General features: G+C 43.3%; 1 protein-coding gene across 2 annotated transcripts in view; it reads left to right on the top strand.

The window, feature by feature from the left end:
• The window catches only part of TIAM2 (TIAM Rac1 associated GEF 2), a 310,343-nt gene that overhangs the window by 90,397 nt on the left and 192,005 nt on the right, over positions 1-27,941 (top strand). Inside the window, exon 1 of one of the 2 annotated variants that reach the window (XM_064360524.1) lies at positions 27,168-27,328. The exons of the other annotated variant lie outside the window; for it this stretch is intronic. The gene's annotated coding sequence lies outside the window, so the exon portion shown is untranslated. Of the gene's footprint in view, positions 1-27,167; positions 27,329-27,941 lie in introns of those variants that run through there. 2 annotated transcript variants of the gene reach the window in all.

Here is a 27,941-nt window from a genome sequence, read left to right as displayed (position 1 = left end):
AGGTCCTGCTATGTTTTAGGACCTCCTCCCCATTCCCCCTGGCCAGGTGATTCTGCCATGCACCCAGGGTGGTCTGATCCCAATCTTTCAGTTTTCAGAAGAATCTGAAGCCCATCAATTTCTTCTAGGTTAATCAGCTACTTAGTTACAAGAAGGCACTTGACCCTAGATTTTCTGACAGCTCCTTGGTCTCTTCTTATTCCTGACAATCAAGTTCAGGTACAGGATCTTCATCCGAAAGACTTCTTACCCCAGAGCGTGCACATGCCACTGGGTACCTGAGGGCCATGGCTTAGTTTTGAAGGTTGCAGAAAATCAGATGGTTGTAATACGATCTTGTGGATATTAGCCAAAACATGAATATGTTGCAGTAAATGTGAAGCATGCCTTAGATTACATCCCTGTATATCTTCACAAATATAATAGTAGTTTGTATGACTCTTCCTGCTTGCTAGTTTGTTCACATCTCTGTCATCATCAACACAGCCGGGGAAAGCGTCACTGTTTTTCACAGAAGATAAATACAGGAGGTCACTTATCCTGCCCAATCCCACAAGTTGTTCCTGGAGCCAAGACTAGAAGCCAGGTGTTCTCATTCATAGTTTGAGTCTCTTGCCATGGGACCACACAGCTATCTTTGATTTCTAAGGCACGGTAGGCGGAGGCTGCAGGGAGCCGAGATCACAGCACTGAACTCCAGCCTGGGTCACAGAGCGAGACCCTGTCTCAAAACAAAACAAAACAAACCCCAGAAAATTCCAATTTGTTGAGAGGAATAAGTTCAAGAGCTCTATTGTACAACATGGAAACTATAGTTACTAACAATGTGTTGTATACTTGGAAATGCTAAAAGAGTAGATTTTGAGTGTTCTCACCGCAAAAAAAGAAGTATTTGAGGTAATGCATATATTATGTAGCTTGATTTAGCCATTCCACTGTGTGTGTGTATGTGTGTGTATAAACAGTACATGGTACACCATAAAATATATACAATTTTCACCTCCTTAAGTTCCCTGACAGAATGGATTGACCAGTGGATCCTGGAGCCAAGACTAGAAGCCAGGTGTTCGCGTTCGTAGTTTGGTTCTCTTGCCATGAGAACACACAGCTATCTTTGATTTCTAAGGCATGTGATAGGACCACACTGCAGAGTCCTTTTGGGTGTAGAGAGGACCATTGAGGATGCTGCATTCATACAACTGGACTGTTTTTTATTCATTTAGCTGAACCCTGTCTGAACATCTTTGGTCAGCTGGGGAAACTTTCTTCATGGAGTTTTTCTTCTCTTCCCATTATTGTCTTGTAAAAAGGTAGCTGCTTTTGAAACTCATCTTGTGGCTGGGTGCGGTGGCTCATGCCTGTAATCCCAGCACTTTGGGAGTCCGAGGCGGGCGGATCACAAGGTCAGAAGTTTGAACTAGCGTGGCCAACATGGTGAAACCCTGTCTCTACTAAAAATACAAAAATCAGCTGAGTGTCATGGCAGGTGCCCGTAATCCCAGCTACTCAGGAGGCTGAGGCAGAATTGCTTGAACCTGGGAGGCGAAGGTTGCAGTAAGCCGAGATCTTACCACTGCACCTCACCCCGGGTAATGGAGCAAGACTCTGTCCTGGCGGGGTGGGGGAGAAGCTCATCATCTTGTACCTCCAAATATATGATCTTTGCCTATTAACTTTGTGTTTTGCTCTCTGTTTTTCAGTGTTATTTTTCAGATCACAGCTTTGGTATTTAGCGTGGTGCATTTTATGTCTCTGATCCGTTGGTACTTGTTTTCAGCAATCCTTTCAAATTTCTTTTTTTCTTTGTCTCGTATTGAAAGCCCTTTTTCTATGCTATTTTCTTCGAAACAGCTTGGTCTTGCTTTATAGGCACACTATTCTCAAGTCTTTCTTAAAATACTTACTGGAATTTTTGTTCTTTAAGTTGTCTTCGGTCCCATCACTTGTTTCCTTGGTTCTGTTTGTTCATTTTGGCCATTTTCTTTCATGTTCTGGGGTGTTCCTCAAATAAGTTGTGATTTTAGGTGGTTGGTCTGTTTTAATGAATTAAGAATTCCATAGATAAACTGGGAGGGTTCCCTTTGGTCATCTCCGTAGTTGCAGAGTTTCCAAAATAGGGCTGAGTGAGTGGCACGCAGACCCTCCTTGCCTCTGCAGTGGTTGAAGACAGCGGGTGGTGCTTTTGCCCCTGTGGGGAGCCGCCCTTTGCGTGGAGGCTCAGAACTACCCTTAACGCTTCTCCAGCTCCTTCACTTAGATTGTTTTCTTGGGCACAGTGCCATTTTTTTTTTTTTTTTTTTTTTTTTGGTTTTAGTCATAGCCAGTGGGCACAACCCACTGCTGTGGTGCCCAGCTTTAAGCGTTCTGTTTTAATGAGGAAGGGGAGGGGTGGGCGGGAGGTAGCAGGGGAGGGCATTGCAGGGCTCACTGTCCATCACCCTGTGACTGCCCCACTGCCTGCTCCCGCATCCTTGCTTTTGACTCCAAGTTTGGCACGAACACTCCCGTGGAAGGAGGTCTCTCACCTCCCAGGGTTTGGACTGTGGTTTTCCTGGTCTTATCTTTGCTGTTGGTACGATTTTATCTGCCTCCTCTTTTCTAGGATTTCCTCAAACTTTCTGGTTCACTGCTGGCGTCTCTTCCTGTTTCCAGCATTGCTGTTCGTTTTATTTTCTTTCTTTATAAGATAATTGTTTTTCCTGTAATTTTATGGCTAGCCTGGAAAGAAGGGCACTCTTTGCTCTTTTTTTTTTTTTTTTTTTTTTGAGATAGAGGAGTCTCACTCTATCACTCAGGTGGAGTGCAGTGGTGCAATCTCGGCTCACTGTAGCCTCTACCTCCTAGGTTCAAGCAATTCTCCTGCCTCAGCCTCCCAAGTAGCTCGGACTACAGGCATGTGCCACCATGCCTGGCTAATTTTTGTATATTTAGTAGAGACGGGATTCACCATGTTGGTCAGACTGGTCTCGAACTCCTGACCTCAAGTGAACCGCCTGCCTTGGCCTCCCAAAGGACTAGGATTACGTGTGTGAGCCACTGTGCCCAGCCAGCACCTGGAGTTCTTTAAGCCCTAAACATGACTTAGTGAGGAAGAGAAATCTTACCGCCACACCACCTCTCTTTTCTTTTCACAAACCTTCAGAGAAGCCCTCTGATGTCTTGAAACACCCTGTTTAAAGAAGACAGGAAGCACTTTCCCTTCATAAGGTGGAGAGAGAGAGAGAGAGAGAGAGCGAGAGAGAGCGAGCGAGTGAGCGCAGAAGACTAGAGTGATGACTCCCAGGTGCTCCCTCGACTTTGTCTCCCTTCACTTCAGGGAGGGAAACAGAAGTTTCCCTTTTGCTTCTGCAGTGGTTGAAGGGGGACCTTGCAAGTGAATGCAGAAGGGTGTGGGCTCTGCCAGTGCTGACCACTGGGTCCTGTAGAGCTGGATGGCAAGCACTGGTGTCAGTGGACCTCAGCAAGGGTTACTTTATTTTAATTAATTAATTTATTTGATACGGAGTCTTGCTGTCTTGCTGTTGCCCAGGCTGGAGTGCAGTGGCATAATCTCCGCTCACTGCAACCTCTACCTCCCAGGTTCAAGTAATTCTCCTGCCTCAGCCTCCCAAGTAGCAGGAACTATGCATCACCACACCCGCCTAACGTTTGTATCTTTTGTAGAGATGGGGTTTCATGGGCCTGGCTGGTTTCAAACTCCTGAACTCAAGTGATCCACCCCACCTGGCCTCCCAAAGCGCTGGGATTTATAGGTGTGAGCCCCCACGCTCGGCCTGTTTTTTAATTTTAAAAATTTATTTTCATTTTGTAGAGATGGGATCTCACTACGTTGCCCAGGCTGGTCTTCAGCAATCCTCCCACCTTGGCCTCCCACAGTGTTAACATTATAGGTGTGAGCCACCACGCCTGGCCAAGGGTCATTTGAAAATTTGGGTTGTGTGTTTTGCCGCTGTCCTTTGTAACATGATGATGTTTGGAGCAGAACATACACAGAGAAGAAAACAGCAAATGAGTAAACAAGGCTGGAAGGACAAGTGTGGCCACGAAAGAGGAGCAAGAGAAGGGAGAATGGGGGCCGGGTGTGTCCTGGGATAGAGAAGTCGGGATACGGCCCGGAGTGGCAGGGCTGGTGACTCAAGGATGAAGAAGGTGGAGTAAAGGACACTCGGGAAGGTAGCATAAGGACTGGGAGAATTTGGATTGAAATAGTCCAGAGTAATATTTTCATAGTGCGGTCAATGGTGCAACAAACAAACTCAGTGCATGTTTGAAAAGAAGGAGATCTTGAAATCCTCAGTCCACTCTTTGTGGGTTTTTTGGTTTGTTTGTTTTGAGATGGAGTCTCACTCTGTTGCGCAGGCTGGAGTGCAGTGGTGCAATCTCAGCTCACTGCCATCTCTGCCTCCTGGGTTCAAGTAATTCTCCTGTCTCAGCCTCCTGAGTTGCTGGGACTTCAGGTGCATGCCACCATGCCTGGATAATTTTTGTATTTTTAGTAGACACGGGGTTTCACCGTGTTGGTCAGGCTGGTTTTGAACTCCTGACCTCTAGTGATCCATCTGCCTGGGCCTCCCAAAGTGTGAGCCACCATGCCTAGCCTCAATCCACTCTTTGAAAGGGAGCGCAACCCCTCTTTAAACACAAAACCAGAAGTTGTGCTTTGATTCGAACCCGGCTGCCAAATGCACATGCAGAAAGTGGGATGGGGCCTTTTATCATGTGACCTTCAGAAACTCTTGCCGTAGAGCGTGGTGAGAGCCATTGCTGCTTGTCACCTTCCGGGGTGAGTGGGTTCGATGGTAATGGCCTCTGTGGAGGCCAAGGAGGGAGTGTGTTTTCACAGAAGGCTGCTTCTGCAGTTTGTTCATACCTAGACTTTATTGAAGTCTTAAAATAAAATTAGATGATGGAATGTGGCCCTGTTTAGTCTCTGTTTTCCTAATTTTTGCCCACTGAGTTGCCAAGTTTGCTCATTAGCGATGGGTCATTAGCGCTGTAGTAGTTGTGTGACTTGGCTGGTGCTGAAAGTTGGTCTGATGCTCCCTGCAGCTAAGTCTTGGCATGCTTGAAGCATTAACAGCGCCTAACCTTATTCTGAGGATACATTTTACCAGCCTGTCCTAACCCCGCCCCCACCTCCCCACCTCTGCCCCGGTTCATAATTGGTTCACTTATCAAAATGGTTCTAATTTGAAATAATAACAGTCCTTAATTAAGAAAAACTTGGTGTAAATGGCTAGTTAGAAAAGAAAATAGGGTAGTTGACTTCAGGGCAAGCAGATACTTACATTTACAACTTTCCTTTTAAATTACAAAAGTATCTTTTTTTTTTTTAGAAAAGGGATGTGGCAGTTCTAGGCAACAATGTATCAGTGAGTGAGTGTCTTGGGTGAGCCCTTCTGCTTTTACAGTGGTGTCTTTTTCTAAATGTACAACTTGGTTCTTATTTGAATTCGTGTAGGCATCTATTTTGTTCCTTACCCAGAGATGTCCCTTCCAGTCAGTCTTGCTGCCTGGACCTATTCCTTAGAGTCACCCATCTCTCTTGGGCATTGTTTTATTCATTAAACTATCTAATCACCATAGCTGTTCTCAAGATGTAACAGAATTTGATCAACGTCTGCTCCCTTCATTTCTTTTCTTCTTCTTCTTTTTTTTTTTTGGGATGGAGTTTCACTCTTGTTGCCCAGGCTGGAGTGCAGCGGCGAGATCTCGGCTCACCGCAACCTCCGCCTCTCAATTCAAGCGATTATCCTGCCTCAGCCTCCAGAGTAGCTGGGATTACAGGCATGCACCACTGCGCTTGGCTAATTTTGTATTTTTAGTAGAGATGGGGTTTCTCCATGTTGGTCAGGCTGGTCTCGAACTGCCAACCTCAGGTGATCTACCCGCCTCAGCCTCCCAAAGTGCTGGGATTACAGGCGTGAGCCACTGCGCCCGGCCTGTTTCTTTTTCTGCATCCTGAGTTAAATAATTAAGTGTTTGACACAGAGCAAAGGGAGTGGAAAGAAGGTGGCCCTGACTTATCGTGGGCTGGGGCAAAGCGAAGCTGGTTTTTTGGTTCAGATTGAGGACAAGCTGGGAAATAGGGGAAGGTTTGACATGGCAAGTCTAAGAGGGTGGGTGGAAAGCAAACCACGGAAGCGCTTGGTCTCCGGTGGAAAATAAGAAGAACGGAGATGGTGAGTCTCAGAGGCCAAGTCCGGAAGGCACACTGCGCAGGATGGAGCAGTGTAATGTTGTTTGGAGCGAACATACACAGAGAAGGGAAAGGAGAGGCTTGTGCGAAGCTTGTGCCCTGGAGCAGAGCTCGCTTACTCCCGTCCATCGGTGCCAGTGATTTGAGTGCATGGGATGTGCTGGCCGCAGTGACGGGCCCAATACATTTGCTGCTTTGAATCTTTTCAACACTTCAAGCTAGGTTTCATTCTCCACATTTATTTTCCTTAGAGAAGGAAAAGAATCTTAGTGACTTGCGCAAGGGTAAAAATGCGCTGTTGATAATGAGCAGCCAGGATGGAGCCCCAAATCCACCCGGTTCCAAAACCTTCATTCTTTCATCTAAGCCATTGTGTTTCCTGTAAGGCTACTTGCAAGATATTTTTGGCCTAAAATGCCCTCTTGTCTGGCTGTGGCTCTTTTTGTAAAAAATGATTTCTGAAATCTCCCCTCTTTTAAAGACCTTAGCAAAGGTTTAAAATGAGGTGGCAATTTCCCCTAGCCTGATTAGAGGTGTAGCTCCGGAAACTCACCTAGCAGTTACCACGATGGAAAGTCGATTTCCTTTTTCACTTGTTACCTGTGATCTCTGTGGGAAGGAAGGAGAAGGTGGGAAGAGAAGAGAAGGGCAGTGGGAGAAGGGTGTGTTAACTATTTGGTACTAAGATGTAAAACAAAAATGCAGAATCTAATAAAACCACTCAAGGAGTTGTCTATTGTGATTTTACTTTTACTAGTACCATTAACATAATATAAATGATTTATTTATATTTTAGGTGGCAAATGTTAACATAAAATTTGAAATTATATACAAGTTACTTAATGTATTAATGAGCTATAGGCAGAACTCTTTGATATTCTGATTATCTCCTGATTATGCTTGATAAACTGAATAACCAATGGATTAAGAAATTGATAGGCTCAGCTAGGCACAGTGGCTTATGCCTGCAATCCTTTGAGAGGCCAAGGCTAGTGGATCATTTGAGGTCAGGAGTTCGAGACCAGCCTGGCCAACATGGTGAAACACCGTATCTACTAAAAGTACAAAAGTTAGCCAATTGTGGTGGTGCATGCCTGTAATCCCAGCTACTCAGGAGGCTGAGGCTGGAGAATCGCTTGAGCCCAGGAGGTGGAGGTTGCAGTGAGCTGAGATTGTGCCAGTGCACTCCAGCCTGGGGGTCAAGAGCAAAACTCCATCACACACACACACACACACAAACACAAAAGAAAAAAGAAAAAAGAAAGAAATTGGTACCCTGATATGCAACATAGAAAAATCTCTCTTTTCTCTGCAGTATAATTAGCCATACGTTTTATGGTAGAAGTAAATCTTAGGGTAATATTCTGTAAGTTCCATAAATGCCAAGACCATGTTTGTTTCGTTGACTGCTGTTAATTTAGAATCTAGGAGAATTGCATTATAAAGGAGGATTCATTGAATGAATGTGTATGAATAAATCAAATTTATTTGTAAGAGCAACAAATATATAGGCAGGGTATATCTTAGTATTATTGCAGGTTCATTCCAATCTTTTGTACCTATTAGATATAATAGGATAAAAATGGATTATTATTATTATGACTTTGAGCATCCAAAGTACTGAAACATTAAGGAAATATTATTAATATTTAGAAAGTTTGGATGGTAAGAATATCAAGACATTACAGTAAAGTATATATTTGGAGAGAGAGCACAGGAGGAAGGGAACAGATAGGTAAGACGGTGGCATGTGGAGGAATTACATTTCTGGATAAAGGGGTATGTGGGAGCTCCTTAAGCTATTCTTGCAACCCGTTTTCTGCTTTTGTCTTGTCATGTTGCTCAGGCTGCTCTTGATCTCTTGATCTCAAGCGATTCTCCTGCTTTGGCCTCCCAAAGTCTTGGGATTATAGGCGTGAGCCACCACTCCTGGCCTATTCTTGCAACTTTGTTTGTTTGTTTGTTTGTTTTGAGACAGAGTTTTGCTCTTGTTGCCCAGGCTGGAGTGCAATGGTAGGATCTCAGCTCACTGCAACCTCTGCCTCCCAGGTTCAAGCGATTCTCCTGCCTCAGCTTCCCAAGTTACTGGGATTACAGGTGCCCACCACCACACCCAGCTAATTTTTGTATGTTTAGTAGAGATGGGGTTTTGCCTTGCTGGCCAGGCTGGTCTCAAATACCTACCTCAGCCTCCCAAACTGCTGGGATTACAGGCATGAGCCACTGAGCCCAGCTTTTTTTTTTTTTTTTTTTTTTTTTAAGATGGAGTCTCACCCTGTCACCCAGGCTGAAGTGTAGTGGCATAATCTCAGCTCACTCAACCTCCCCTTCCTGGGTTCAAGCAATTCTCCTGTCTCAGCCTCCCAAGTATCTGGGATTACAGGTGTGCACCATCATGCCCAGCTAATTTTTGTATATTTAATAGAGACAGCGTTTTGCCATGTTGTCCAGGCTGGTCTTGAACTCCTGACCTCAAGTGATCTGCCTGCCTCAGCCTCCCAAAGTGCTGGGATTACAGGAGTGAGCCACCATGCCCAGCCTAGCAAACACCCTCTTGATTGTGATTGGTCATCCATGTTTATCTACTGTGCAGGTCACACTGGTACAAATGGCCTCACCTGCTGGAGGGTTACACTTTTTATTGTCACCATTATAATACTGTTGGGGCCAGATGTGGTGGCTTATGCCTGTAATCCCAGCACTTTGTGAGGCCGAGGCGGGCGGGTCACCTGAGATCAGGAGTTTGAGAACAGCCTGGCCAACATGGTGAAACCCCATCTCTACTAAAAATACAAAATCTAGCCAGGCGTGGTGGCAGGCACCTGTAGTTTTAGCTGCTCTGGAGGCTGAGGCAGGAGAATTGTTTGAACCTGAAATTGCAGTGAGCTGAGATGACACCACTGCACTCCAGCCTGGGTGACAGAGGAAGACTGTGCATCTCACAAACAAAACAAAACCATTGTAGGTCTCTGTGAGCTTGGTTGTGTGCACCAACCCCCCCCCCCCCCGAGAGGCACTCATACTCTGCACTGATGTCATTTGTCCTCTAATCCTTCTCATCTTCTAGGTGACAGCCATGCTCTGATTGGTGGGGAATTCACTAGGATGATGGCATCCAGGGAAGCCTCTTTGGTGAAAGCTGCTTTTTAAAGCAATTACTGTCTCTTTTCACCAAGTAATACTCAGCGACAATCTCAGATAGAGAAGTTAGGTGAGAGGGGAGAAGGAAATTAATATGTGAGAAAGAAGAAAAGGAGGGAAATTATTTGGTAGAGGCATGCCATGAGTATTTACAGGTATAAAAGTCTGTAGAAGTACAGACTTTTAAAAACAATAATTGAATCGTGACATCAAGGATCTGCTGTGATATTGGTCAATAAAGTATTTAAGGTTGTGTCTGTTTGTTGTAAAGTGTCACTTTGGAATGTTCCAGGAGAGCACAGAGTATTTGTTTGAGTTTTTATGACATTGGTGAAAGAGAAGGCAGGGACGCACAGTCTATGATTGGATTATGGACACTGGGTTAATTTCTGGGGTTGACATACATATTGAGGAAATGATCTGGAATGTTATTTTTCCTAGTTTGTGTGTGTGATGGATGAGAACATGCTGTGGCTGCAGGAAGCCCTGGGACATGATTTTTGGCTGTGGAATTACGATCTGGAGCCATTTCCTTCACTTGGGGAGTCATTGTTTGGATGTGTTTTGTGTTACAAGTGATTTGTCTGGATCATTGTTCATTGCAGAATGTAATTCATTAAACAGGAAGTGTGTGTGTCTTTCTGGGCCATGTATATTTCTAAGCGTTTGTCTTATTCCTTTTGTGGCACTTGCTGAAATCAAAGAATAACAGCAGTTTTAAGATTCCAGCGTCCTCTCACGTGTCACAAATATTATCATGTTTCTGTACAAAAGTTTTCCAAAGAAAACTAATAAGGACATGCTGATGAATTGTGAAGTCCTTGAGGAATCTGTTTCAGAAAGTAAAGTCATAGAAGATTGATATATTTTATTATCATGTTATGTCTTCAGTCACTAAAACAAAAGCATTAAAATACTGACATTGGTATAAGTTTGGGGGTTTGTCTTTGGAAATAGGAAATGGCTTTAGGTTTCATACGTGAGATTTTTGTGCCTGTGCTTCTTTAATGCACGTATTTAAACTATAAAGATCTTTTCTATAAGGAGACAAAAATTTGTGGGTGTTAATGAATGAAGATGTTAGAGAGAAGAGAGAAATGTTTGATCACAAGTTGGGCATCAGGGCAGGTGTGGTGACTCACGTCTGTAATCCCAATGCTTTGGGAGGCCAAAGTGGGAGGATCGCTTGAGACCAGCCTGGGAAACATAGCAAGACCTTGGTGTCTCCTAAAAATAAAACAAATTTTCAGGCATGGTGGTGCATGCCTGTATCCTTGCTACTGGGGAGTCTGAGGTGGGAGGATCCCTTGAGCCCAGGAGTTTGAGGCTGCATTGAGATGTGCTCATGGCACTGCATTCCAGCCTGGGTGACAGAGAGAAAGAGACCCTGACTCAGAAAAGCAAAACAACAGCAACAAAAGAGTTGAGCATCTATGGCCAGAAAAAGCTATTCAGCATTAATCGTGTTCTTCCAGAGTGTTTCTACTTTACACATAGTTTATTAAAACTACCTTTTAATTATTTTTTTCTGTATGCTCTATGATGTTGTCTAATTGGTTCTAATGGATCTCCTTACTGTTCTTCTCTCTTTTCTTTTTTTTTTTTTGAGATGGAGTCTCGCTCTGTCATCCTGTCATCTAGGCCGGAGTGCAACGGTGCCATCTTGACTCACTGTAACCTCCACCTCCCGGGTTCAAGCGATTCTTCTATCTCAGCCTCCCAAGTAGTTGGGACTATAGGCGCGTGCCACCACGTCTGGCTAATTTTTGTATTTTTAGTAGAGACTGGGTTTCGCCATGTTGGCCAGGCTAGTCATGAACTCCTGACCTCAAGTGATCTGCCTGCCTTGGCCTCCCAAAGTGCTGGGATTGCAGGCGTGAGCCACTGCACCTGGCCTTAATTGTTCTTCTCTTGGGTCCTGCAAATTCAGAGATTTTTTTGCTCACACCTGCTTGTTTCCTGTATCTGAGTCTTGCTCTTTTGCAGTTTTTTTTGCACTCTGACCAATGACAGTATAATGATGCCATTCATTTATCTCTCGACCAACTTATTCTTTTTTTTTTCTTTTTTGAGATGGAGTCTTGCTCTGTTGCCCAGGCTGGAGTGCAGTGGTACAACCTCCGCTTACTGCAACCTCTGCCTCCTGGGTTCAAGCGATTCTCTTGCCTTGGCCTCCCGAGTAGCTGGGACTACAGGCATGTGCCACCATGCCCGGCTACCTTTTTTTTTTTTTTAAGTAGGGACAGGTTTCACTGTGTTAGCCAGGATGGTCTCAATCTCCTGACCTCTTGATCCACATGCCTTGGCCTCCCAAAGTGCTGGGATTACAGGTTTGAGCCACCACGCCCAGCCCAACTTAAACTTTTAACAAACTTTTTATTGTAGAACAATTTTAGATTTACAGAATCCTTGCAAAAACGTACAAAGAGTTTCTGTATAATCTATATCCAGCTTCTCCTATTATTAACATTTTATATTATTATAGTATATTCATTACAATAAATGAACCAATGTTGATACCTTATTATTAACTAATATTAACCCATATTCGATTCTCATTTCCTCTGTTTGTCCCTAACGTCCTTTTTCTGTTCCAGGAGCCCATCCAACATACCATATGACATGTAGTCATCATGTCTCCTTTGCCTCCTCTTAGCTGTGACAGTTTCTCAGACTTTTCCTTGTTTTTGATAACTTGGACAGTTTTGAGGAATGTTAGTCAGATATTTCATGAGTAGAATTTTCCTCAGTTTTATTTTCTTTTTCTTTTTGTTTTTTTGAGACAGGGTCTTGCTTTGTCATCCAGACTGGAGTGCAGTGACGTGATCTCGGCTTACTGCAACCTCTGTCTCCCAGGTTCAAGCCACCCTCCCACCTCAGCCTCCTGAGCCTCCTGAGTAGCTGGGACGATGTGTGCATGCCACCATGCCCAGATAATTTTTTTTTTTTTTAATTAGAATTAGGTTTCACCAGGTTTCCCAGGCTGGTTTTGAACTCCCTGGCTTAAGCGATTTGCCCACCTTAGCCTCCCAAAGTTTTGGGATTACAGACATGAACCACTGCACCTGTTCACCTCAATCTCCTGACTAAACTGGGCTAATATGTTTTTGAGAAGACCACAGAGGTAAAGTGCCCTTGTTATCACGTGATAGCAGAGGGACATACTATCAATATGATGTGTCACTGTTGATATTAGTCTTGATCATTTGATTTAAGGTAGTATTTGTCACATTTTTCTACTGTAAAGTTACTCTTCTTCTCTTTCTTTCCATAATCTACTCTTTTTTTTTTTTGAGACAGAGTCTCCCTCTGTTGTCCAGGATGGAGTGTAGTGGCACCATCTTGCTCACTGCAACCTCTGCTTCCCGGGTTCAAGCGATTCTTCTGCCTCACCCCCCTGAGTAGCTGTGATTACAGGTGCATGCCACCATGCCCAGCTAACTTTTGCATTTTTAGTAGAGATGGAGTTTCACCATGTTGGTCAGGCTGGTCTGGAATTCCTGGTCTCAAGAGATCCAACTGCCTTGGCTTCCCAAAATGCTAGGATTATAGGCATGAGCCACCTCGCCTGGCCTCATAATGTACTCTTTGGAAGAAAGTCACTCTGCAGAGTCCACGTAAATTACTATAATTCGACATGGAGAGTGTAAGTTCTACATTTACTTATCTACTCAATCCTTTATATCAGGATGGGTTCCTGGGTATTTATTTTATACTTTAGTTATAATCTAATACTGCTTTTGCTCACATTGTTCCCGTTTTGACCATTGGAGCTCTTTCAGGTGGCTCTTGAATTTCTTTGGCATACCCCTATCGTTGTGGTTTTTCCTGCCTCACTGACAAAATAAGCTATTTCCCCAAGGAGCCCTGGTTCCTTGGTGTTAGAATGCTCTTAGAAACCAAGATCTGTGTGCAAGGTGTAATCATTGCTACTGGGATGTTGATATTTCTGCATACATATATTTTAATGTGTATTTCCTGTTCTTCTAATGACATGTATGAGTCTCAATTTGCTTCATCCCAGATCAATTGAAGCAGAATTTCAGAGAATGGGCTTGGGTATTAGTGTATGGTTAGTTTCCCAGGTGATTTTAACATGCAACCAGAGAAGCAATTCTAGCCTGTTAAATCCTTGAGGGTAAAGGGAAGTAAATATTGGATAAATGTTTGTTAGTGTTCATCTTAATAATTAATGAATTAATTTGGCAAACATTTTCTGAGTCCCCGTCACTTACCAGGTGCTATACAAAGCACTGAAATAAAAGAGCCCTTGACGTTAATAAGAATAAAGAAAATAACAGTCATTATCATTTTTGAAAACATACTATATATAAGCACTGAGCTAATTATTTTATATAACAGTATTTCATTAAATCCTCAGACAACTCTGTACCTTTAATCTATTTCACCAGTGAGAAAATTGAGGCTCTGAAAGATTTAAATAACTTACCTATGATTACTAAGTCTTAGAGCTGGGATTTGAACTCACATCCGTGAGTCTCCAAAGTTTATGATGATCATTACCCACTGTACTGTCTTTCTCAGGGGTCTCAATAGATAATTATGTTAGAATGAGATACATTTTGTTCTAGAAGCCCCTGTAGGGTGATAGTTTGGAATATACAATACAATACTGAGTACTAAGTGCTGTTATAGAAGCACGGAGGAATGGTATCTAACATAAACTGGAGAGGGTGATTATGGATGGCTTCCCACAGGAGAAGGCATCTGCCCTGTAATTTGAAAGATTATTGGGAATTAACTATGTAACATGGAAAGGGAGAAGATGTTTCAGGCATCGACGCTAGGAAATTAACATTGATAAAATAATATTGACTAAAATATAGACTGTTTGGCCCTAGTTTTTCCACTAATGCTTGTTTTCTGTTCTGAGATCCAGTCTGTGATTCCACATTGCATTTAGTTGGATTTCCTTAGTATCCTCCTGTGACCATTTCTTGGTTTTTCTTTGTCTTTCACAACCTTGACACTTTTGATGAGTAATGATCGGGAATTTAGTGGAATGTCCCTTTGTGTGTGTGTGTGTGTGTGTGTGTGTGTGTGTGTGTTTTGAGATGGAGTCTTGCTCTGTTGCCCAGGATGGAGTGCAGTGGCACTATCTCAGCTCACTGCAACCTCCGCCTCCCAGGTTCAAGCAATTCTCCTGCCTCAGCCACCCAAGTAGCTGGGATTATAGGCATGCACCACCACGCCCAGCTAATTTTTATATTTTTAGCAGAGATGGGGTTTCACCATGTTGGCCAGGCTGCTCTTGAATTCCTAACCTCAGGTGATCCACCCACCTTGCGCTCCCAAGTGTTGGGATTACAGACATAAGTCACCAAACCCGATCTCTATTTGTGTTTGATGTTTTATCAGATTAAATTAAGGTTATGGATTTTGGACAGAATATCATGAAGGTGAAAAGCCCCTCTCCTTGCACATGGTAGGGGCACATGCTGTTAACACAACTTACTACTGGTGACATTAACCTTGGTCAGTTGGTTAGTATGGTGCCAGTCTGCTTGGTGTCACCCACAGTCAAGTTGCTGTTTTTTGCTTTCTCTATTCATTAGAAGCATGTTGCCGATTCCAGTCCACACTAAAGGGAAGAGTATTTAGCTTCAATTTCTGGAGGGAGCAGTATGAAATAATTTGTGGTTATATCTGAAAACTAACATAGTGTCTAGCAAATTTGGGAGATATACAGATGTACTGCATTGTAAATATCTTGTTTCTCCCTAAAGTTTCACCTGCTGCCTACTGCCTTTATTATTCACTAGGCTGTGGCAATTATGGCTGTGTTGTTCTAATGATGAGTTTATCTTTGTCCATTCCTTCTATTAATACATTTAATAATGGAATTCTTTTGCCACAACGATTGTTTCTTCTCCCTCATTTACTTTTTAATTTAGTTATCATATAAGTATGGAGTCATAGCCATTATTTTATTCTTTGAGTTAGAACTCAATACTATCATTATTATGTTGCTCCCGTTACTCCAGCTTTGATGATTGAAAGCCCTTTTGGGGGACCAGGTGCTGTGGCTCACACCTGTAATCCCAGCACTTTGGGAGGCCAACGCAGGTGGATCATATGAAGTCAGGAGTTCAAGACCAGCCTGACCAACACAGTGAAACCCCGTCTCTACTAAAAATACAAAATTAGCCAGGCCTGGTGGCGCATGCCTGTAATCACAGCAACTTGGGAGGCTGAGGCAAGCAAATCACACGAACCCAGGAGCAGGAGATTATAGTGAGGCGAGATTGCACCATTGCATTCCAGCATGGCTGACAAGAGTGAAACTCCGTCTCAAAAAAAAAAAGAAAAAAATCCCTTTTGGGTCAGCTCTTGTTTTCTTTTGGTGTCCTTGTACTACAGGTACCTGGTTCATCTTCAGTTTTACCTATTCCGGTTCTAGAATCAGCCATTTTCCCAAGGAGCTCTGGTTCCTTTCACTCGACAATGATATTTAGAAACCAAGTTCTAGATGCTAGGTGTGCCCCTTGCTACTGGAGTGTTACTGCTTCTTCTAGGCTCTCTCAATGAATAGGGCTAGGAAATATTGATATGCATACTAATGGTATATGCATACTAATCCTCGTATACACATATTTATATCTGTATATCTGTCTATCTCTCAATCAAACATGTTCATAATATCTCTGACCAGACTTTCTATTTCTGTAACTATACATGAGTTCATACTGCTATCTCTAAATCCACACATGTATCTATATTTTTTGTGTCTGTTTACATATATATATATATGTGTACCAACATGAGCTTATACTTATGTCTCCAACTCAAATCCAGCACCAGGCTTTGTTTAGTGTTCACCCTTTTCGTGTTTATAACTTCTCTTTCTGACAGTGAAAATCTCGAGTCGCATTATCTACAATTTATTATAAATGTGTTCATCCCTGCTATACATGTAAAGCAGTTTTGGAATTTCCAGCTTGTACCTCTGATGCAATAAATTTACCGTGTATAGGACAGTGTCTGTGTAGTTTTCATTTTTTCATTTTTAGCTTACAGTGTCCAGTCTGAATAGTGGGTTCCAGAGTTATGTAGATCAGCTCCTTTCCCCTCACCCACTGTCGTCAAGTGTGTCATATATTTCTGGTGAAGTTACTTGCCATGCTGATAGTCTGCATTCCATCTTGAGGTTCCCTGACGTCCCAGAGATTCTGTGATTGATTTTTTTTTAATTGCGTTGACAGTTCACTTTTTGTGGTGTACAGTTTCATGGGTTCTTCACAAATGTCTAGAGTCATATAGCCACCACCAGAGTGCTGTACTGAACAGTTCCATCATTCTAAAAATTCCCTGTGTGGTTTCCCCACCCCCAGCCATCACTGATTGTTGTCCGTAGAATTTTGTCTTTTCCGGAATGTCTCTTAAATGGAGTTATAAAGTATGTAGCCTTTTTGGTCTGCCTTAGGAAAAAGGATTTAAGATTTTTCTGGCTTATTGGGTGATTCAATAGATTGTTCCCTTTTATTGCTGAATAGTACTCCATTGTATGTGTGTAATCTCTCTTTGTTAACCATTTGATTGCTGAAGATAATTTTGGTTGTTTCCAATTTTTGACAACTATGAATCAAGCTGCTATAAACAGTTGTGTACAGGTTTTTGTGCAAGTATAATCTGTTTTTAATTCGCTGGGGTGAATACCTAGGAGTAGAATTGTTGGGTTGTATAGTAGGTGGATGTTTAACTGTATAAGACACTGCTAAACTCTTTTCCAAAGTGACTGTATTATTTTGTATTCCCATCTGTCGCTCCATATCCTCGCCAGCTTTTAGAGTTACCAGTTTATTTTATTTTATTATTTTTGTTTAATCATTCTAATAAGTGTATAGTAATATCTCTTTGTGGTTTCTTCTTTTCTTTTTTGTTGAGACAGAGTCTTGCTGATATTGCCCAGGCTGGAGTGCAATGGCATGATCTTGGTTCACTGCAACCTCCTCCTCCTGAGTTCAAGCGATTCTCCTGCCTCAGCCTCTCTAGTAGCTGGGGTTATAGGCATGTACCCATCATGCCTGGCTAATTTTGCATTTTTAATAGAGATGAGTTTTCACCATTTTGGTCAGGCTGGTCTCAAACTCCTGACCGCATGTGATCCACCTGCCTTGGCCTCCCAAAGTGCTGGGATTACAGGCATGAGCCACCATGTCTGGCCTCTCCTTGTGGTTTTAATTTGTGTTTCCCTAATGACTAATGATGTTGGGCACCTTTTCATGTGCTTATTTGCCAACAGTATGTCTTCTTTGGTGAAGTGTCTGTTCAGATCTTTTGCCAATTAAAAAACTGGGTTGTTGGTCTTCTTATTGTTGAGGTTTAACAACTATTCTTTACATATGTTTTGGAAATAAGTTATTTATTGGATATGTGATTTGCAGATATTTTCTCCTAGTATCTGACTTGTAATTTTTCTTTCTAAAGAAAATAACTGGTTCAGATTTAGTGGCAAGGCAACATGATTTAACAAACAGGGTCGTGATTCAAGACTTAGAAATGAAGTAACAAGATCTCTGCAACAAATTTTAAATGATACTTTAAATACTTTATTTTTTTTCCACAATCAACTAAAAAGCAATGTTTTAGCAGTTGATCATATTGTGGTAGACCTCTTCTCTGTGTGTTTGTACCACAGCTTTAATGCAATCCCAAGGATGGAGAGTACATGTTGTGCGTGTGTGGGTATGTGTGTGCATGTGTGGGTATGTGTGTTCATGTAAATATGTACACGTACAATTATGTGTATATTTCCTGCAATATAGCTTTGTCTGCATGCTGGTTACATGAGTATGTATACATTTGTAAAAAGTTATGGAACTGTTAAGATGTGCACTTTATCCCATGTATATTATAACCGAATTAAAAAATAAACAATGTGGCTGGGCGTGGTGGCTCACGCCTGTAATCCCAGCACTTTGGGAGGCCGAGGTGGGCGGATCACGAGGTCAAGAGATCGAGACCATCCTGGCCAACGTGGTGAAAGCCCGTCTCTACTAAAAACACAAAAAAATTAGCTGGGCATGGTGGCGCGCGCCTGTAGTCCCAGCTACTCGGGAGGCCGAGGCAGGAGAATTGCTTGAACCTGGGAGGTGGAGGTTGCAATGAGCTGAGATTGCGCCACTGCACTCCAGCCTGGCACCTAGTGATGAAGTGAGACTCTGTCTCAAATAAAAAAAATAAAAAATACGCAATGTGTATGTGGTTGTAACATGGTGAAGCTCAATAACAGCCTTGGATTAAAAAAATAGAAGAAAGCAGAATTTATGTAGCATGAAAGAATGGATAAATACAGCCAAATATTTATGTGGAATTCCATATGACTATCCCATGGAAGACCGTGGGGAAGCTTAGGACAGGGAATAGACCAGCATATACGTCTTGTAAAGGTTAGATGTCTTATAGCTTCGAAAACTGATACTTCTTTTGATAATTTTGAATGATTAAGTTGGTTATAGAGTTTTATTGACAATCTACAAATTTACCTATAAATTCCTGTTTATTTGGCTTCTTTTCACCCTTTGCTGATTTGTTAATTACCTACAAGATTTCCTTTGCCAGTGTAGGAATTTGGATGTTGTTGGTGAGCATTAGAATAAAATAACATAGTATCTTTATATTTAAAGCTAAACCTGAAAGTTGGACCCTAGCTTTTACAGTTCTTGAACATGAAATATGGCATAACTCAAATAAAAGCATACAATCTCATAAACATGGCTAAAAATTAAAACCCTGGTGTATCTGGGGTTATGTATCCAGCTCGCCTGTGCCTTAATTGTGAATTGTGAATGTAGTTTGAGCTGGAAACTGACCTTCCCAGAACTTTTCGGTTTGGCCCAGAAGCCTGTGAAGTGTGAGAGCGGCTGGCACCACGGGAGGCGTCTTGCTCTGGGATTTTATTGCTGTGGCGGAGACTTGGTTTCTCAATGAGGGCAAAATGCTTTTGAGTAATTCCAGGTGGAGGGTTGACAAGGTTGGAACTTTAAAACTGGGTTACATAATTATGCTCCATGGCTTGTTTGATTAATAACTTGTGTGCATGCACATTGAAAAGAACACGGCATCCTTCTTTCAAGCCCCATATTTATTCCCAGCTCTGGTTACTGCTGTATTGAGGATAAACATCTCATCTCCCTCCCTTTCCCTTCCCTCCTTATCCCGTATAGTTTTCTCCCCGCCTTCTTCTTTTCACCCTTTCCCTTCCTTTCTCCTCTGTCCTCCCCTCCTCTCTCCTCTCCTTTCTTCCGCAGAGGAGGATATTGGCAAAATTAAGTTTGTTCCTATATATACAGTATTTATTTTTGAGATGGAGTCTTACTCTTGTCACCCAGGCTGGAGGGCAGTGGTGTGATCTCAGCTCACTGCAACTTCTACCTCCTGGGTTCAAGCTTCTCCTGCCTCAGCCTCCTGAGTAGCTGGGATTACAGGCACCCGCCATCATGCCCAGCTAACTTTTGTACTTTTAGTAGAGACCAGGTTTCACCATGTCACCCAGGCTGGTCTCGGACTCCTGACCTCAGGTGATCCACCCGCCTCAGCCTCCCAAAGTGCTGGGATTACAGGCGTGAGCCACCGCTCCTGGCCATATTTATATAGTATTAAACCATTTATTTCTAGTTGTACTTATATTTAAGTAATGCAAATTTAACTAAAAATAAGCCTGTGCAAAGTCATTGTGCATTTATTTCCTTTCTTCTTACCCCATGTGATCATTTTATTTCTAAATGAAAAATAATGGTTTTTTAAAAATACAATGGCAAAACTTTCTTTTTGTAATTTCAAGTGTAATTGTATTAGATAAAAGGATTTCAAGTTTTAAAAAAGTATAATTTTAGGCCCAGCATAGTGGCTCATGCCTGTAATTCTAGCACTTTGGGAGACTGAGGTGGGTGGATTGCCTGAGCTCAGGAGTTTGAGACCAGCCTGACCAACATGGCGGAACTCCATCTCTACTAAAAATACGAAAATTAGCCAGGTGTGGTGGTTTGCGCCTGTAGTGCCAGCTACATGGGAGGCTGAGGCATGTACTTGACCCTGGGGAGTGGAGGTTGCAATGAGCCCAGAGCGTGCCACTGCACTCCAGCTCGGGCAACAGAATAAGACTGTCTCCAAACAAACAAAACAAAAAAGTGATTTTATGTGTGAATAAAAAGAATGATAGTGCATAGGAGAAACCACTCCTTTTTGGCATGGTGTCCCTGGTTGGAGATCTGGGCAGGAGCACTGTGCAAGTGTGCTTGGCAGCCAGTCATGCTGCTGATTTCTGTTAATAACCCCGAGTTGTAGGCTGATCCAGTATTGAGTATTTGGAGGTATTTGGAGGCATAAAGGAATTTGATACATACTTGAATGCCCTGGTTTTGTCTGTTAGAATGAGTAGCATTCAATTTTTGAAACTCCAACCCCACTCTGAAGCCTTCCCAGAAAAATGAGCTGTTTCTCCTGCCAGCTACAATGGTCCTGGACGTTTTCCAATGGGATGGCCACTCTAGTCCCCTTCTCAATTCCCCCGTTCCCCAGCCTCCACTTCCATCTCCACTTTTAGCCTCACAATGAAGATTCTTCACCATTTCTAATTTTCTCAGGCTTGTCTTTCTCAGGCTCTTGTGATTTACATTTCGTTTCCTTGTTTACTGTTTACATCACATTCCATGTGAGTCTGTGAAGTCCTGGAGTGGGGACAGACACAGACATCACGTCTGTGTGGTTCTGCCTGTACTGTGTCACCACTGGGAAGAGTTTCTTCTAGCATGTGGAGGTGATGTATGTTCGTGCAAACTTTCAGAGGGGCCAGCCGGAAGGCGCTTTTGGTGGATGGACTTCAAGAATTTTATGGTCTTTCTGAGTCGTATTTCTGGTGTGTCTTTCCTGTTTGGCTCTGGCTTCCCTTTATTTTTCATCCTTAGACCTGGGAAGCAAGCCCGGATTTTAACAACAAACTTAGAATTCTTTTGATGCATATATATATATAATTTTTTTTGGCATACCTTCCTGATATCTAACTGCTCTGTTGAAGGAAAGATTTATTGATTACAAGTTCTTTTTTTTTTTTTTTTTTTTTTAGGTGGAGTCTCACTCTGTCACCCAGGCTGGAGTACAGTGGCATGATCTTGGCTCACTGCAACCTTTGCCTTCCAGGTTCAAGCGATTCTCCTGCCTCAGCCTCCTGAGTAGCTGGGATTACAGGCACCCACCATCACGCCTGGCCAATTTTTTGTATTTTTAGTAGAGACAGAGTTTTGACATATTGGCCAGGCTGGTCTCGAACTCCTGACCTCTAGTGATCTGCCCACTTTGGCCTTCCTAAGAGCTGGGATGATTACAAGTTCTTTACAAATATTTCTATCTGCAGTCTTCTCAACCTGCTGGATTTGAAGGGTTACAGTAAAGACCTTAAACAGTGTGTTTACGGCACAGTTGCAGGATTGTAGGACCCTGAAGACCCAGCCTGGCTGTGGGGAGCTCATTCTGGGATGGCACAGAGGGTATTAGCTTTCTATTAATTGGCGGGCTGTGGAGGGGAAGCTTTTGTGACTGTCCCTCCTACCTAGAACCTTTCTCACCCAAATTGGGGAGAGCTCCACCCAACTCCCATAATATGTTGGTTAGACTAAGTTACCACATTCAGCTTTTTATTAGAGTCACGTGTCTGCTGAGGGCTCCTTCTCCTTTGATATTTAAATAGAATTGACTTGAGCTCCCTGTCCCTTTCTCTGGAAGAGGTCCATGTCTCCGAGAAATCTGGAAAGTTCCCACAGGGAGACACGAGTTCTTATATTCGGCTCTGGCTCTGAGTTCTTGTCCCTACTGACAATTTTTTTGTTTTTTTTGAGACGGAGTTTCACTCTTGTTGCCCAGGCTGGAGTGCAATGGCGTGATCTTGGCTCACCACAACCTCTGCCTCCAAGGTTCAAGTGATTCTCCAGCCTTAGCCTCCTGAGTAGCTGGGATTATAGGTGTGTGCTGCCACGTCCAGCTAATTTTGTATTTTTTGGTAGAGATGGGGTTTCTCCATGTTAGTCAGGCAGGTCTCAAACTCCCGACCTCTGGAGATCTGCCTACCTCGGCCTCCCAAAGTGCAGGAATTACAGGCATGAGCCACTGCGCCTGGCTGCCCCTACTGACTCTCATTCCTACTCCCTCCTAAGCTTCCCTTACCCCTGTTGTCTGCTCTGTGCTAACCTAGTTAGATGAGGTTAGGGATTATTATTATTATTATTACTTTGAGACAGGGTCTCACTTTGTCGCCCAGGCTGGAATGCAGTGGCATGATCATGGCTCACTGCAGCCTCCGCCTCCCTGGCTCAGGTGGTCCTCCCACCTCTTAGACTCCCAAGTATTGGGACTGTGGGCATGCACCACCATGCCTGGCTAATTTTTGTATTTTTGTAGTGACAGCTTTTTCCCATGTTGCCCAAGCTAGTCCCGAACTCCTGGGCTCAAGCAATTCACTCATCTTAGCCTCCAAAAGTGCTGGGATTACAGGCGTGCATGACCACACCCGGCCTTTTCCTTGTTTTTTAATTTACGTTTTTCTTTTCCATCCAACCACACATATGTGTGTTGCTATTTTTATTACACTTAGTCAAGTTTCAGGCTAAGAATTGGGAGAAGGGGTGATATGCAGCAGTGTAGCGTCTGAGCATGGACAGTTACACCGGTCAGTTTTAAAGACCCATGGCTGTTGCAGTGCTGGGAATGTCACTGCCGCAGGTGCCAGTTTCCAGCCTCTGGCCATATTGCTGGGCCTCTGTCTTCCTTCACACTTAGAGTGTGTGTCTCCTGGCTTTCTGCCTTTCTGGAGCCCCTCCTCATTAACTGCTGAAGACAAAAGACTCTCTACCCACCCCTTAAGCACCTGGAATATCTGGGAGGGGCTTTGAAATTTCTGTCTTTTCCTTTCTCCATCTTTTATCGATCTCTATAGATGAAAAGGAGAAGCATAGAGATTTCTCTCTCCACACTGCAAATTGTGCTTCCTCTTTAGGAGACAGAAGTGGTTACAGTTAGTTTTGGATTTTGTTTTGTTTTTTTGAGATGGAGTCTCCTCTGTCACCCAGTCTGGAGTGCAATGGCTTAGTCTCGTCTCACTGCAACCTCTGGCTCCCGGGTTCAAGCAATTCTCCTGTCTCGGCCTCCTGAGTAGCTAGGATTATAGGCACCCACCATCATGCCTGGCTAATTTTTGTTTTTTTGTAGAGATGAGGTTTTACCATGTTTGCCAGGCTGGTCTTGAACTCCTGACCTCAGGTGATCTGCCTGCCTTTGCCTTCCAAAGTGCTGGTAGTTTTGGTTTTGAATAACATTTTACTTTTCATGCTGCTATTGTTTATTTATTTATTTTTTTGAGATGGGATCTCGCTATGTTGCCCAGGCTAGGTATTCTATTTTAAATCCGTTTCCTTCTTCAGGAAATTCTGAGTGAGGAGAAGCTGCTTAGTATCTTATAACCCTTTATAGCCCCTGGCAGCTGTTAGTAAATTTTGTTTTTGTTGCTGAGACAGGGACCCGCTTCATCGCCCAGGCTGGAGTTCAGTGGTGCAAATCACAGCTCAGTGCATCCTTGACCTCCTGGGCTCAGTTGATCCTCCCACCTCAGACTTTCGAGTAGCTAGGACCACAGGTATGCACCATCACACATGGCTTTTTTATTTTTTATTTTACTTATTTATTTATTCATTTGAGACAGAGTCTTGCTCTGTCACCCAGGCTGGCGTGAAGTGAAGTGATTTCAACTCACTACAACCTCCACCTCCCAGGTTCTAGTGATTCTCATACCCAAGTAGGTGGGATTACAGGTATGTGCTACCACGTCTGGCTAAGTTTTGAATTTTAGTAGAGACAAGGTTTCGCCATGTGTCCCAGGCTGGTCTTGAACTCCAGGACTCAAGCGATCCTCCCACCTCAGCCTCCTAAAGTGATGAGATTACAGGAGTGAGCTACCACGCCCAGCCTGTTAGTAAACTTTATAGTTGATTTTCCATTGTTTGATTCAAGCTGAATGAAAGAACCACCAGGGTTTCATTCATGGCATGCCTTTGGAGAAACTGTTGTCAAAGATGCTCTGAAGCAGCATATGTTTGCATGTAATCTCGGCGAAGTGTAATCATCCGTATCTGTTTGAAGGTGGGCGCCAAAATAAGAAGTAGGCATAAGGAATTACTACTGCAAAATAATAGGAAAATGTTGATCATTATATACAGTCATTTTAGTATAGTATCTAACATTACATGTATATTTTGCATAGCAGCTAAAATATATTAGAAAAATGAAAACACATTCAGATGATTTGCTTTGTCAGCAGATTTGAGTCAGTATGTAGCTTCCTACCCTTTAAGTAAAGAAAATGGAAACAGTGGAGGTACTGAAGAAATAAGCTGTCATGCTGTTCTCTAACTGTGCCACGACTTCTGCCTCCCTGTGTATTGTCTAGCTTTGGAATGTGCTCTCTGCACAGACATTTCTTTTTTTTGTTTAATATTTGTTTTTTTGAGATGGAGTCTTCTTCTGTCTCCCAAGCCGGAGTGCAGTGGCGTGATCTCAGCTCACTGCAATGTCCAGGAGTCAAGCGATTCTCCTGCCTCAGCCTCCCGAATAGCTGGGATTACAGGCACCCACCACTGTGCCCGGCTAATTTTTGTATTTTTAGTAGAGACAAGTTTCACCATTTCGGCCAGTTTGGTCTCCATCTCCTGACCTCAGGTGATCCATCCGCCTCAGCCCCCTAAAGTGTTAGGATTACAGGTGTCAGCCACCGTGCCCGGCCCTGACATTTCTTTTTGAAGCTGAAATTTGATTTACTTTGGCTGTTTTCTTTTAATCCTACACCATGTTGTCAGCATTCATTAAAATTTTGTTTCTAGTAAGCATCTTTCCTGAGTTTAAGGCAGTTCCTCAGGAATTTTCCTTATGATGAATTAAACACGGTAATGATTAATAATGGAGGGTAAAAGGCCTTAAAAACATTGCTGTAAATTGATGATCTTAGTCCTTTAAGGGAAAATTTATGGTAGGTTGGTGATACCCTGAAGTAGGGGTAGAGATTTAGTTCCCAAAAAGCTATTTTTTTAATGTGTGACTCCATGACCGACCTCAGTAGCTCAGCTTGGGTTTTGAATGTACTATAAGAAATATTTTTTAGGCCAGGCATGGTGGCTCACACCTGTAATCCCAGCTCTTTGGGAAGTCAAGGTAGTTTGAGGAACTCTTTGGGAAGTCAAGGAGTTTGAAACCAGCCTGGGCAACATGGCAAAACCCTGTCTCTACTACTCATGAAAAAAATTAGTGAGACACAGTGGTGCATGCCTGTAGTCCCAGCAACTTGGGAGGCTGAGGTGGGAGGATGGCTTGAGCCCAAGACGCAGAGGTTGCAGTGAGCCATGATCGCACCACTGCACTCAAGCTTACACAACAGAAATGAGAGTCTGCGTCCAAAAAAAGAAAAAATAATAAATATTTATAGATAGGTGTGTTTACGTGTCATATAAATGAATGGTTATGCATTGGCTTTCCAGACAGCTTTGGGGCATGTCTCTGTGGATCTTCATCAAGATCAGAGAACATCTGAACTTGACATAACTTGGGATTTATGGATGATGGGAAGAAAGTGGAAGCAGCATTTTAGAGTGGATTTATTAAACATTAAGATGCCATGTGCCAGAACTTGTATTTGTTTACTAAGTTGTTATTCAATACTCAATACTCATATGTTCTTTTTTTTTTTATTTTTTGGGACAAAGTCTCACTCTGTCGCCCAGGCTGGAGTGCAGTGGCGTAATCTTGGCTCGAGTTCAAGTGATTCCCCTGCCTCAGCCTCCTGAGTAGCTTGTGCTACAGGCTCATGCCACCATGACCGGCTAATTTTTTGTATTTTTGGTAGAGATGGGGTTTCACCATGTTAGCCAGGATGGTCTCGATCTCCTGACTTCGTGATCTGTCCACCTTGGCCTCCCAAAGTGCTGGGATTACAGGTGTGAACCACGGTGCCTGGCCATATATTCTTTACTATGCCCTGTGTAAGGCAGTGCTGAGCAAAGACGCGTTGAACAGAGCTTAGGCCCCAGTAAAACAGATGCACATACAAATGAATACTTCCTGCCTAGCGTGGTAAGTGCTTGAACAGAGATTTGTGCAAGATACAGTGATACACCTGAAAGTAAAGAATTATTATCCCTGTTATGCGCTCTTAGGGAAGACATCTTAAGTTGCTCTTGAGAATGAGGAGAAATTTGTCAAGCTGCTAAAGCAGAGGGGAGCGTGTTAGCCAGGATTGAAGGCTTGGAGGCATTTGGGGCTTGTGGTTTGATGTGGGCTACAAGGAATTTACATTGGTGGCTGGGAGGACTGGAGCTGGAAAGGTCAGTAGAGTTTTGTATGTCGTGCAAAGAAGTATTCATTGTGAGGGATGGATAATATTGAAAGGTTTCAAAGTGGAGCATAACAGGATCAAGTTGGTGTTTTAGAATTTTCCTCTGGTGGCTGTGTGGAGGAGAGATTTGTGGAGAGAGGAAGGGCTGGAAATCCTCCAGTAGGAAACAACAGAGGCGTCGGGCTAGGTCAGCAAAGGAGAGGGAGGCACATGTTAGAGTTACTTAGGAAGTACACGCCAGAGGATTTCATGACTCTTTCAGTGTGCTTGATGAGAAAGGAGAATCAAGCCTAGGGTAATTGATGGGTTCCTATCTTTCCAGTGCAGCTGGACGGAGGCGCCATTATCCTGGTTTGGGTGCACAGAAAGGGGGGGCAGGTGATAAAGGCTTAGGGTAGGGTTGAAAAAGAATAACGAGTTTGGGTCGTGTTGATTTTTGAGGTGGCACATCTGGTAGGTGGATAAGAGTAGGTCTGAAACTCAGAAGAAATAGAGCCTCGGTTGTTGTCAATGATAGTGAAAGCCGTGACATCATCCTGGAAGACACGGAGACAAGGACCAAGGCTGGAGCACTGAGAAACACTGGCCCATTCCAGGAGGTGGGCGCAGAGGGAGGAGTTCAGGAAGGAGGCTGGGGTCAGTTGTGAGGCAGGGAACCAATGGCTGTCGGGCAGCCATGGAAGCAGCAGAGGATGGAGTCTGGAGAAGGTGCATCGAGGGTTTGGCCTTATTTTGGATTGTGTGATGAAGGAAAAATGTTACTAAAGAAAAACTGTAGTCTATAGTTAGCACAATTAAAATCCACATTTGCTATTAAGAACGAACTTAGGGCCGGGCGCGGTGGCTCAAGCCTGTAATCCCAGCACTTTGGGAGGCCGAGGCGGGTGGATCACGAGGTCAAGAGATCGAGACCATCCTGGTCAACATGGTGAAACCCCGTCTCTACTAATACAAAAAATTAGCTGGGCACGGTGGCGTGTGCCTGTAATCCCAGCTACTCAGGAGGCTGAGGCAGGAGAATTGCCTGAACCCAGGAGGCGGAGATTGCGGTGAGCCGAGATCGCGCCATTGCGCTCCAGCCTGGGTATCAAGAGCGAAACTCCGTCTCAAAAAAAAAAAAAAAAAAGAACGAACTTAGTTTACTTTTAGAGACCACTTATAAATTGGTGTTTGTCATGCCTAGGATCTGTTGTTAAAGGTTAGAGATTAAAG

Source organism: Aotus nancymaae, unplaced genomic scaffold (genome assembly GCF_030222135.1).
Source record: "Aotus nancymaae isolate 86718 unplaced genomic scaffold, 86718_ANA_hifiasm-v0.15.2.pri h1tg000040l, whole genome shotgun sequence".
Taxonomy (NCBI): Eukaryota; Metazoa; Chordata; class Mammalia; order Primates; family Aotidae; genus Aotus; species Aotus nancymaae.
The sequence above is the reverse complement of the archived record's forward strand: the minus strand, read 5'-3'. Positions and strand labels throughout refer to the sequence as shown.